General features: G+C 46.3%; 1 pseudogene; it reads right to left on the bottom strand.

Moving 5' to 3' along the window:
- Positions 1-9,752: 9,752 nt before the first annotated feature.
- Positions 9,753-12,517, bottom strand: LOC114703369 (annotated as a pseudogene).
- Positions 12,518-13,385: the final 868 nt, after the last annotated feature.

Genomic DNA, 13,385 nt, shown 5'->3' with positions numbered 1-13,385 from the left:
ATAAAAAAAAAAAAATCAGAGGTTTCCCTGATGGGTTTCTGTCTTTCTTTGGTTCAATATATCCCCACTCTACCCCATTTCCTCCCTTTTGGAATGGTAATGTATATTCTGTGCCATTGTATGTTGGAAGTATGTGATCTGCTTTTTGATTTTGATTTTGAACGGGGTTAAGAGGTTGCTTTGAGTCTCAGAAGAGACTTTGGTCTTTTAAACAATGCTGAGACTGTGAATGACTGTGGGGACTTTTGAAGGTGGACTGAATGCATTCTGCATTATGACATGAATAAAACCCCAAGGGGGCCAGGGAGTGGAACGTGCAGTTTGGATGAGAATGGCCCCCATAGGTTCATATGTTTGAATGCTTGGTCCTCAGTTAGTGGAATTGTTTGAAAAAGATTAGGAGGTGGGCCTTGTTGGAGGAGGCGTGTCACTGGGGGTGGGCACTGAGGTTTTCAAAAGCCTGTGCCAGGCCTAGTCTCTCTTTTTGCCTCTTGCCTGTGGCTCAGAATGCAAGCACTCAGCTACAGCTCAAGCCCCATGCAATGCTTCCTGCCATGAGGGTCCTGGACTAACCCTCTGAAACTGCAATCAAGTCCTTAATTAAATGCTTCCTTTTATAAATCACCTTGGTCATGGCATTTCTTCACAGCAACAGGACAGAACTGAGACAGGGACTGAGAACTGAAGCCCAGTTGGGGGAAAGAAGTGAAGGGAACTTGTAGTTGTGAGAATTCCTAGCATCATCAAGGGGCTGGGAGAAGAATGAGAGGGCAGGGGCCAGGTCTGCCTGGACCTCAGTTCAGCTACAGAATCTAGCAAAGGAAACAGAACAGGACCCAGAAAAGCAGAGAGACGCCTACATGGATGACACCATGGATGTCAAGAGTAGGAAGTGCTCTAGGGAGCGGGGTGTACCTCTAAGAGCTGCTGCTAAGGGTCAAGTTGAAGTTTCTACTAACCCTCTCCTGGGAAAAGTCTACTATAGAATTAGAATATCTATTTTTAAAGACTCTCTGGATTTACAACATAAATTCCAGATACATTGAATAAAGAAAAGTTGCAAAAAATTATTTATTCGGCGCCAAGATAGAGATTTTTTTAAAAGCACATAATTGTTCATCCAGAAATGTTTTTCCAGTGCCAAGCATTTTAATGTTTTCAAATAGCTCAGTGTTTGGCATCATATAAACCAAATGGACAGATGTTTAGCTTTCTATTTCCCTCACAAATCATCCTGGCATTTACAAATGTGCAAAAATAATCTAGAACTTTCCCTAACTTGCTGACCCACATTGCCATCTTCTTCGCTAAAAGACAGTGGTTTTCCCTGGCCCTCCTCTTTTTATGCACTGCTAGTTTCTGAAGTCTCTTAGCATGGCATCTGACAGCGTTCTGAGACTCACAGATAAACTGCCACATGCATTCCCTCCCACCACATAGCTGAATCCAGAGGGATTTTTAGTCAGTAGCATAAGCGCTCCAAGTTCCCCACATTGGGCTTTGCCTGTTGCCAAGGTGACAAAACCCTGGGAATAGTCACTATTCCAAAGCACACAGCCAGACTTCCATCACTATGATCTATTCCATTCTCTGTTTAATCTCAGCCCCCGGAGACAACTCAGGGGTTATACAGGGTTGCACACCTGCCCTTCCATCAAACATCAACAGGACCTTCGTGTCATAATGAAGAAGGAACCCTGGGGAACTCGTGCAATCAATCCACTCCCTTTCCACAAAATGGTTAACCTAACCCCAAGTGACTGAGTACTCTCCATATTTAAAGGACATCCCCTTCCTTCCAACAGAGAAGATTCTAACACACAACTCCCAGTACTGATCGGCTTCCACCCTGAAGGACCCCTCGGTGACCCAGCATCAACGCCCATTGCATTTGGAGATCAGCATTGGCAGATAGAGATGGAAGAAAGTGACCTAACACCTAGGGATGACTCAGACAGAATACTTGGAATTCTGGAAAATATTGGGGGGAATGAAAACAGAAAAGCACAGCCAGTTCGTCAAATGTTTTCCAAATTAGATTACTCATGCCTAAGAGAGCCCAGAGGTCATACAGTGTCCACTCAGGTCAGTTCTGGGGAGTTGTGGGGGTTAGAATTGTCACTCGTTGTACTCTTTTTACATGCCTCTTTCAGTTAAACTCCCAGGGGGAGAAAACGTAATGATTTGAACTGTGTCTGCTTGACTCCAGTCTTCCTTGCCGTAATGAACACTTGAAGAAAATTGCCTTTAAAAAGAGAGTAGCTTTTTCATTTTTCATAGTTTCCTCGAGGGGTTACAAGAGGAATAGTAATGTTCAGAAACCATCTATTCAGCCAACCTTTCATCAACATTTATGAAAGACCTACTATGTGCTATGTTGAATGATAAATACTCGGCAAGAAAGCACCTTTGATACCACCCAGTGTGTGGAACAGCCACTAACGTTCAGCAGCTGAGCTGGGCAGCATGGTCTTGAACCAAGGTCCTCCCAGAGCATGCTGAAGGAATCAAAATGTCTGTAACAGCTCACCAGCAGCAGTGAGGAGAGGGCTGGGGGACTAAGAAGATTGTAGCTCTCCTTACCCAAAGACAAAGACTCTTTGCTGACCACTGCTCACTCGTTAAAACCCAACCCACATTATTTGTTTGGAGAAGTTTCCCCATCACCTCTTCCTGTCTTTCCCCCTCCCTCCCCTCCCTCTTCAGATGTTTCTGGCTCTTACCACATCTATGACAAGTTTCTGAACTGAGTTTCACATAGCCCTGCAGGACAGTGATCACACGGGTTTATTGGTCAGCTAAGGTAGAACCTCATGGCAGAAGGGCATGGCAGAACACAGATACTCAGCTCAAGCAGCCAGGAAACAAACCAAAGGAGGAAGGTTCCAGGGACAAGACATATTCTTCAAGGACGTGTCTCTAAGCACCCATTTTCTCCAAATAGGCCCATTTCCTAACTCTATCAGCTGGTGACCAAGCCTTAGTACATGTCTTTCAGGGACACCTCAGAGCCAAAGCAAGCACAACACATTATACTTGGTTGCCTACCCCTGACAGTCAGGACTCAAGGGTGGGGTCTCCATCTTATCTACACCAGATCCAGCAGAATAGTATCCACATCAGTATGTTGCTGAGTAATGAAGGCATTGTGTGGAGAGGAACTCTGGGACACAGACCCCAACAAAGGTCACGAAGAAAGAATAAGACTTGGAAGTCAACTGCAGAGCACCATATTTCCTATGTGCCAGGCACGATCTCCACTCTTTATACATAGAAACTGAGCAGTCCTCATATGAATGAGGGAGCAGAGAAGTCAATTGTTCCCCAAAGCAAATCTAGTAGATGATAGAGGGAGGATTTGAACTTGGGCGGTCCTACCTATTTTGAGCTCTTGTCTTGTATGTGAAACAGCTTCAAAGACAGTGTTCTGGGCTAAATTTTGTACTCCACGATCTCAGTACCTCAGAAGGCAAGTGTATTGATAGATACAATCTTAAGAAATGACTGTGTCAGCCGGGCGGTGGTGGCGCACGCCTTTAATCCCAGCACTCGGGAGGCAGAGCCAGGCGGATCTCTGTGAGTTCAAGGCCAGCCTGGGCTACCAAGTGAGTTCCAGGAAAGGCGCAAAGCTACACAGAGAAACCCTGTCTCGAAAAACCAAACCAAAAAAAAAAAAAAAAAAAAAGAAATGACTGTGTCAGAGTGGGATATCTAGAGTGATCCAAACCCAGTCTAAATGGAGTCTGGAATATGAAATTTGGGCACATGAAGAGACGAGTGTGTATGCAGAGGAAAAACCAGAAGAAGACAACCATCTTCAAGACAAGCTCAGAGGCCTCAGCAGAAGCCAACCCTGCCCACACACCTTGGTCTTGATTGTCTGACGTCCTGAACTGAGACAGTCCTGGGACCCACAGGCTGTTCTGTCTTACTATAGTGACCCATCAGAGTGAGTCCTAGGCAGCTGAGCCATCGAAGACTTGGGTCACCAAGGGAAGAGTGAGTCTGAGGAGAGCAGGTCAGCACCTTCCATACTTAGGTTCTTGGTGTCACAGTGATAGATGACTCCACCACAGTTCCCAGAGGACCTCTCTAGCCTCGAAGGGGCCAGAGTCCAGGGCCCTGAACTGGAGTTTCCTTGCATTCTTATATTCCATGGCATGTTCCCATGAGGCTTTTCTGTTCCTGTCTCATTGTGTGCTCATCAGGCTGCCAGGCATTGGGGGGCACAGTGGGCAGGTGGGGAAGCTGCAGGTGGGAAGTCCTTGGAAGACTCTGAGGTGGGGCCACCGTCTCTGCTGTCCCTGTCAGAGCAGTCATTGGAATCTTGATGGGATCAGTTTACAGCTCACAGTCACCCTCCCTTCACCCTGCCTCTGCCATCTGGTCCCCTTCTGCTTCCACGGAAGGCTAGTGGCTTCTTGGTCTAAGTACATTTGTCAATGGCTTATAATTTCTCTTGTCATGATCAAAACATTTACTCTCACATTAGACAAACTTCTGGAAACTTGGAAGAAAATGACCTTTCCCCCACGTTTCTCTTTAACCTGAACTTCTGATAAATGTGGGTTTTTTAAATCAGTTAATTAAAACAAATGACCCAAAATTCCTAAAACAATATAATTCTACAGTTCCATTTAATGCTGGATAACCTAAACACATACTTTATTTAAATATCTTCATTAGATCAGATTCGCTCTCATGCAGGTGGTACAGGGGCATGGGATAGACGTGACTTCACCTCCCTTGAAGCCCAAACTGAGAAAATCCCGTGTCCTTAATTTCTCCTCTGTCTCTCTGTCCTCTGTCTCTGTCTCCCCCCATCTCTGTCTCTCCCTCCTCTCTCCTCTCTCCTTTCTATTCTTTTAATGTATTAGTGTGTGTTTGTGAAATGTGGGGGTGTATACATGTCATAGCACACATGTAGAGGTCAGAGGACAAGTTTAGGGAGTCATTTCTCTCCTGCCACAGGTATGAGTTCCAGCAATAAAACTCGGGTTATCAGCCTTGGGTAGCAAGTGCTTCTACCTATGAACTGTCTCACTGGCCCATCTTCCTTTCCTTTCCTTTCTTTTTGTCTTTTCTTTTGAGAGGTCTTGTGACATAGTCTAGGCTGGCCTCAAACTTGAGACAATCCTCCTGCTTCTGCCTCCCAAGTGCTAGGAAAGTTTGTTTGCAGCCTCGATTTGGGGTTCCGTTGCTTAGGACTTCCACCTTTCCCAATTGCTTTCTGCCCTCCTGATCCCCAATCCGCCTCTTTTATCCGAAGCTGATGATCAGTAAAGGGCTTTAATCTTTAGACCTACTCTACTGGCCAACCCCATCGAGCACTTGTCAAGTGCGTGGGAGGTCACGGAGGATAGACTCCATGACAATGCCAGCCCTGCCTTCGGGCTATGAAGCCTGACTAATGCGCTCTCCTGACTCCAAAACTTTACAAAGCCAGAAATGAGGTCTGGCTGCTTCCCAGTGGGCCCCAGGCACCAGTCACTGCCGGCACACCGAGTGTGCACAAGTAAGTGTGCAAATGGATTTGTTTTCTTAACCATGCGACACTGTCAGGAGAGGTGGGATGAGGGAGTACAAATGACACATGCCCATTATGAGAAACAGTGATGGGAAGCTGAGTGACGCCTTGTCTTTCTAAGTTTTGTAGTTTAAAAGGACCTGGAGCTTCTTTTGGTTTTCAGATCAACAACCCCACTTCAAGGGCAGTGGAAGTGTCAAGTATTTATAGGGATTAACGAGATGCTGTACCCAAGTGTCCAACACTTGAACATAGTGGCTCAGAGCCTGAGCCAGGGTCATGTGGGCTGGGTGGCTCTACTTCCAGCCACACCTCAGTGTCTCTCAAGACAGTGCTCAGGCTTGGGATAGGATATCTTCAGGACAGCGGGGAATGCAACAGAGCTGACCACCAGTATGCTCTTCTGACCTCTTTCTAGGGCCAAAGGGAGAAGACTTGGAAGGGAGAAGGCTTTATATATCATGATTTGAGTGATCAACGTTAAGTAGCTTGGGAATGGAGAATGGGGGTCCCACGAGGCTAAATTCCCCATGCTGATCAATTACTCATCTACAGCTCTTACACCACAATCAATGAGGCTTCTAAGCCCTGGGGTCTGACGCAGCCCAGAATTGACTGGAGATTGTGACACGGTTCCAACTTTTCTCCCCAACGGAATTGCATCTCCGAGTTGCCAACCAATGGAAACACTTTCATCCTCTCTCTCTCTCCAAGGAAACATGATCCCAGTGTATCACTTTGTGATGTGGTCCGGAGTTTGGGTCCTGCCTGGCTTTATGCTGGCCACAGGGAAAGACTGAGATCATTTCAATGTCATCTCATGTTCCAGGTTCTTCTTGCCTGTCTGTCCCTTGGTGTCACCGAGGGTGCATCTTCCCCTAACTACTGTCCCTCTGGATGGCTTCAGTGGACACCGAACTGGCTCCACAGAGATCAGAGACAAGGCAGAGTTTAGTCTCCTTGACCACAAAAGAGGAAATACATCTACTCCACAGGGATTCATTGTGGTTAAATAAGAGACAGGCTTGAAGTCTGTCTTCTTCTACACCTAGAAAAGTAGATTCCTCACGGTTGTGGGGCTAACAAGAAGCTGGAGTGCTTGTCAAGACTTCCTGCTCTGCCAGTTCCACCATTCCTCTGTTGTTGTTAACTTCTTTATTGACTCTTCGGGGGTTCCACATCACGCACCCCGCCACCACTATTCCTTTTAACCGGGATTCACGACTGTTCCATTTGTCCTGCTTTCCACGTGGTAGCTATCTACTGGTGGATTCACGAATGTCACATTCATCAGTGTCTCACTCCGGCCATTGCCATTCTGTGCAGCCCCAGTCACTTCTTCCTAACTGGTTGCTTGGTGAGCAACTCTGTGCTCATCCCTGCTCGGAGCCTCGGCCTCCTTCCCCCTGTGCACAGGAGCTAGCTGCTTCCGCCTGCTCAACACGTGACTATTAAGATCAATCCACGTGAGTGTATTTCATGGGTAATGGGGATTTATTAAGATAAAAATTGAAGAAATACACTCACAAATAAACAGCTGAAGTCGTCCTCTATTCTGATCGGGAGCGAATCCACCTGGCAGTCTGATCAGACCAGGAAGCAGGCAGCAGGGAAAAGGGACTCATGACCCTCTTGCTCTCATATAAAGACGGTCCCAGGAATTGGGAGCACAGCAGGGAACAGAAAACACTATGGCCCTTCTCTCATGGAGTCAGGACAAGGGTGGGGAAGGAGGGGCGGTGACCCTATCATCTACCAGCTGTTGGTGACTTAGAACAGCAACACAGGAGACTGTCACAGAGGCGTGGTCACAGGGGAAGTGTCCTGACAGAAATGTGCAGGGTTCTGACAGGGAACCTGGGGGAAGGCACAGGTGTGCAAAGGCCCTGAGGTATAACAGGGCTCCAAGTCATTTCTTAAGAGTGCTTTAACATCGCCGCCTGGCTAGCTCAGTCAGTAGAGCATGAAACTCTTAATTGGGCTGGAGAGATGGCTCAGAGGTTAAGAGCACTAACTGCTCTTCCAGAGGTCCTGAGTTCAATTCCCAGCAACCACATGGTGGCTCACAACCATCTGTAATGAGATCTGGCGCCCTCTTCTGGCCTGCAGTCATACACGCTGTGTACATAATAAATAAATAAATCTTAAAAAAAAAAAAAAAAAAAAAAGGGTGCTTTAACCTGACAGTCTAATTTTTATTCTGATCTTTCTTTTCAGAATACATGATTGCTGTGGATATCGCTCTGTATAAATAAAACAGTAGCCAGACAGGAAGTATAGGTGGGACTAGCAGAGAGGAGAAAACAAAAGGAAAGGAAGGCAGAGGGGAGGAGACACCAGCTGCCATTCAGGGAGCATCATATAGAGGCAACAAATAGATTAACAGAAATGGGCTTAGTATAAGAATAAGAGCTAGACAATGGTAGGCCTGAGCTAATGGCCAAGCAGTTTAAATAATATAAGAGTCTGTGTGTTTATTTTATAAGTGGGCTCCAGGACTGACGGGATTTGGCGGGAGCTGGAAAGAAATTCTCCAGCTACACATGATTCTTTTCCTTCATGGTGAAATGGTAAGAAGGCATCCCATACTTCTAACATAAAATGGCATAAATGTTCACATTACACAAAAAGTAGGACTAGAAAAATTACAAGGAGGGGTAGGACAGAGCACCCCCAAAATCCAGCAGGGCAAACATTAAGTCTTTTAACTCCATGTCTACCATTCAGGGCACAGGGTCTAAGATCGGCTCCAATGACTTAGCCCTGTCTGACCTTGCTGGCTCTCCGCTGGCTCTGTTTGCTGCCTGCAGCTTTCTTTGGCAGTTCTATTTCTGGCATCACCAACTTTCTGCGGCGTAGATAGCGGCTTTGTTTTTACTTTACTCTGTGGACTGCCTTTTCGTGTGAGCTCCCCGTAAGAACTCCAGTCCTGTCACACGTGCTCTGCCTCCCCGGACCTTCTTTGGAAATCTTCAGAAACACAGAAGCGGCCATGATGCTAGAATTCTTGTTTCCTGCTGCATGCCTACAAAACCAGCACCTTGCAGATGATGCTAAGGTCTGCTATCAGCCTGACAATAGTAGCAAACCCCCCTCCCCCCGCAGGCCACAGCTGCCATTCCTCTGACGGCCTGGATGTCTAAAATCAGGGGAACTGTTCCTTAAGAGACCCTGTGCAAGCAGGGTACGATAGAACCCTCCTTTCAAATGAGGTTTTGTATTTATACCTTTGAAAAGGAGTGCAGCCAAGCGCCCAGGGCATCTTTCCTACTATCTGTGGAGTAACTGCCTCCTTCCTGGTGGCACCAATTTCTGCAGCCACACCTTATTTTTCCTCCAAACACTGCAAGTTTCTACATCTATTTTTTTTAACTTCTTATTCTCATTATAAACTTAAAGCAGCCAGTAGTATCTATACCATAATCTGAATGTGGGCATGCTTTACAATTCCCTTTGCCAAGTTAGTCTGTCATCTTTAATTCAGCCTCCCATGGTCTTAGGGAATGAACAAAATGTAGAGAGTTCTTTGCCAGATCGTAACATGAGTGGCCTCTGCTCTAATTCCCAGTAGAGACTTCCCATCTGAACCCTCATGAGCACAGTCTTTTCTGTCTTCATTGCTATCAGCAATGTGGCCTTCTGAGCTCCCACAAAGACAACTCACCAAGCCCTCTTTATAGCGTCCTTTTTCTACCCTGCTTCTCTAAACATCTCCACGTTCTCTCTATAAACTAGTTTGAAATGCTCCTGACCGAATGGGCAGCTACAGCCACAAGAGCAAGCCCACGTCTGCGAGCCGAGTTTTGTGTTGATCACTTCATGCTGCTGCAACAAATATTAAAGGAAAACAACTTAAAAGGAGAAGGGCCAGTGAAATGGCTCAGAGGGTAGCCTGGCAACTTGGGTTTAAGCCAAAAGCCCACATGGTAAAAGAAGAAAAACAACATCTGAAAGTTTTCTTCTGACCTCCACGTGTATGTGTGTGTGTGTGTGTGTGTCTGTGTGTGTGTGTGTGTGTACACAAAATATTATATATATATGTGTGTGTGTGTGTGTAATATATATAATACATATATAGAGAATGTGTGTGTAAAACATCTGAAAGTTTTTTTCTGACCTCCACACATGTGTGTGTGTGTGTGTACACAAAATATTTTACATATATACATATATATGTGTAATATACATAATACATATATAGAGTGTGTGTGTGTGTGTGTGTGTGTGTGTGTGTATATAAAAATAAAATAAAGTTACTTTCTTTGGAAATATCCCTTGACCCCAAAGAGACCGAACTTTTGGCAGACCTCACAGCAAAGTTAAAAATAAGCCCCAGTCATAGATCATTTAAGACTACGTACTCAATCTGCTATCCTATTATGTACTCAGCCTATTTAAGCTAACTCGGCTTTAAGAGACAAAGCAACCAACCTTACTTGCCTTGGATTTCCCATTGAATCAGCTTGTGCAACTTAAACTAACTCGTAGCTTTAATCTTAGGCTATGTAGAATTCCATGCCCTTGACCCAGAGTAATATATGTGTGCAGGGGTGTGTTGTGGTAATCATTTGCTGAAAGCAGTCAACAGGTTGTGTGATGACTAATCTCTACATCTACTGAAACTAGGCAGTATATCGAGACTATGAGGGGATTACCCCAGGTAGACCTTTGAAGGGTGGAAAGACGCACCCTAAATCTGGGCCATATCTGGTGGAAGCCCACTTGAAAGAATACAGAAGAGAATACAGAAGGAGGAAGCTTTTGCTTTTTGCCTGCTTGTGCTCACTCTAATAGGCAAGTTCATCTGTTCTGTTGCTGAGGCATTTCTTCCCTGGTATTAGAACCTACTTCTTTGTGATTCTGATGTAGACTACAGACCAACAGCTCCCTGGGGATCCTCCTAGGCTATTGCACTAGATTGGGACTGCTGAAACATAGTCTCACAGATTCGAAACCTACTGGATTCTTGGCCTTTCTATCAGGAGACAGCCACCAGCTTGCAAGCCATTTTTAATGAATCCTTTTTTTTTTTTAATGAGTCACTGAGGCTTTTATTTTGCATGTAGAATCACAGCGGTGGCAGGGGTCAGGGAGGTGTCTTGCCTGTGGCCACCCTGGAGATGACATGGGGCTCCGGACACTAGCTGGGAAGGGAGGTGGCAGAAACAATGATTCAGACCAATCACATGATTACACAGCTGGGGTTTCCAGCAGGGCTCTATGTGGTCAGGAGCTTCGAACTTCTAAGGAAGTGGTGGCATGGGAGGGGCAAGCACTGGGATGGCCTTGGGCCACCTTGATGACATCAGCGACAGGGTCTAAGCAGCTGGTGGCTCCAGGGATCTCCAGTGCAAGCTTTACTTGGCCAGGGGCTTCCTGAAGGACCTGCCAGCAACTTGGCAACTCTTCCTCCATTCTAAGGATCTGATTGTACTTGGCCAGGCCCCTGGATCAGCTAGGGGCACCAGTCCTGATCTGCCCCGTGCAGAACCCCACCACCAGGTCAGCGATCCAAGTATCCTCAGTGTCCCCGGAGTGCTGGGACTCCATGACACTCCAACCTTTGGACTGGGCCAGCTTATACTCATGCAGAGACTCATCCCAGAGACCAATCCGTTCCCTTTGAGCAGGAGGCAATTGCAGGACTTCTCTGCCACAGCCTTGGCAATCCATTTAGGGATGATTGCCATGAGGTCATTCCCAACTACCTGGATGCCTGCACTAGCTATGTGCTTCTGCCAGGCTTCCCAGTCATGCTGGCCAGAGGGGTCTTCAGTGGACCCCACTGGATACTCCCGATGAAGGACTTATACAGGTCAGCCAGCTGGTCAGGCAGGATGTACCTGTTGGAGTCGTAGGAGACTTGAAGTCCAGGTCATACTTGTCAGACCTGAAAAACTCAGAGGCAGCCATGTCCATGCCGATGACACCCTGGTCAGTATAGTCAGCCTTCACAATTGCGGCCTTGAGCAGCTCCAGAGCGTCTCTGTTCTCCAGGTTGTTAGGTGCAAACCCACCCTCGTCACTCACATTGGTGACATCCTTCCGATGTTTCTCCTTGATGACATTCTTCGGGTTGCAGTAAGCCACTGCTCCAATGCACGTGACTTCCCAGAAACTGGAAACCCCCACAGGCAGGATCATGAAGTTTTGCAAGGCCAGCCGGTTGCCAGCATGAGAACTGCCGTTGATCAAAGCTGGGAATGGCAGGATGACTTCAGAGTTGCCAGCCAAGTAAAGGGACACCCCCTTTTCCGTGGCACCAGCTTTGCAGACAGCCAGGGACACTCCCTGGATGGCATTTGCACCAAATTCAGATTTATTTTCAGTGCCATCCATCTCAGTTTGTCAGTCTTCTCTTGTTCCACAACATTCGGTTTCTTGCTAAGCAGAGCAGGTGCAGTAGTTTTATTGATATGCTCAGCAGCACTTGAGATCCTCTTCCCCGTGTAGTGCATCTTATCCTTGTCACAGAGTTCTAGGGCCTCGTAGATGCCAGTGGAGGCTCAGAAGCTTGGAAGAGACCTTCTGAGGTGTGGAGATCAACGTCAACAATGGGATTCCCCAAGAGTCAAAGATCTCTCTGGCATGGATCTTGAGAACAGACATGGTGAATTTCTAGATCTCCATACAGAAAGAAAAAAAAAAGAGGTTTCTGTAGACACTGAAGAGAACATTGAGGAGAGACATGCACATGACCCTGTTCCTGAGCTGCCAATGAATCCTCTTTTAAAATACACATATTCATTCTATCAGATCTGTTCCTTAAGAGAAACCTGACTAATACAGTTTGAAAGCAACCTTATCCAACAAATGTCTCACATAGACGTTGGAAACAACCTGTGGCTATAGCCTGATAACATGTTTGGCTTGCTCTTTGCTGTTCGGGGTGGTAAGGCGACATAGTTCCTAAGAAAACTCTGTTAAAGATTTCCATAGCGAATCTCTCATCCCTTTCCCCACACCATGCTTCCTGTGCTGCTCTGGGAGTACAGAGCAGAGACCCTTTGTTAGGGCAGACAAAAATCACAAGCACCACACAGGTGACAGAAAGGCTGGCAAGCACAAACTACAAGCAGACAGAAGACACCGAGATAGAAGTGGAGAATTCAAATGGGTGCTTTCCCATCATCAAATTAAATCAAGAATCATTTTGTTTTCACTTCTCAATGTGAGACCAACGTGTTCTGGTGCCTCAAAGGTTATCTTTAATGTGTTAAGCAATGCACTGTTGCTGGAGGGCTTCTCTCCAGGTTCCCCAAGCCCCGCAGTCCCACAATCCACTTATAAAATAATCACTCAGACGCTTATATCACTTATAAACTGTATGGCTGTGACAGGCTTCTTGCTAACTGTTCTTTTATCTTAAATTAACCCATTTTTTATAAATCTGTACCTTGCCACATGGCTGGTGGCTTACCAGAGTCTTTACATGCTGCTTATCCTGGCGGTGGCTGCAGTGTCTCCCTCCTCAGCCTTCCGCTTCCCAGAATTCTCCTCTCTCTTTGTCCCACCTACTTCCTGCCTGGCAACCTACTTCCTGCCTGGTCACTGGCCATCAGTGTTTTATTTATATAGAGCAATATCCACAGCAATGCACTTTGATTCTTTGTTGGAAAAAAACAACAGAGGAAGCATTAAATTTGGCTCGCACGTTCAGAAGTTTCAGTTTGTGGTTGCTCAGCTCCATGGTTTTCAGCCTCGTATCACAGAGGGTGTGTCAGGGTAGAGGTGCTCACCCAGTGGGGACAGGATACATCCCCAGTGACCTACTTCCTCAACTAGACCCCACCTTCTAATTGTCCAATTAACAATGAGTTCACCAAGGGAATGATGAGGTTAGAGCCTTAATGATCTA

This window comes from Peromyscus leucopus, chromosome 9 (assembly GCF_004664715.2).
Source record: "Peromyscus leucopus breed LL Stock chromosome 9, UCI_PerLeu_2.1, whole genome shotgun sequence".
NCBI lineage: Eukaryota > Metazoa > Chordata > Mammalia > Rodentia > Cricetidae > Peromyscus > Peromyscus leucopus.
Note: the sequence above shows the minus strand (reverse complement) of the source record. Positions and strands in the feature narration are given on the sequence as shown.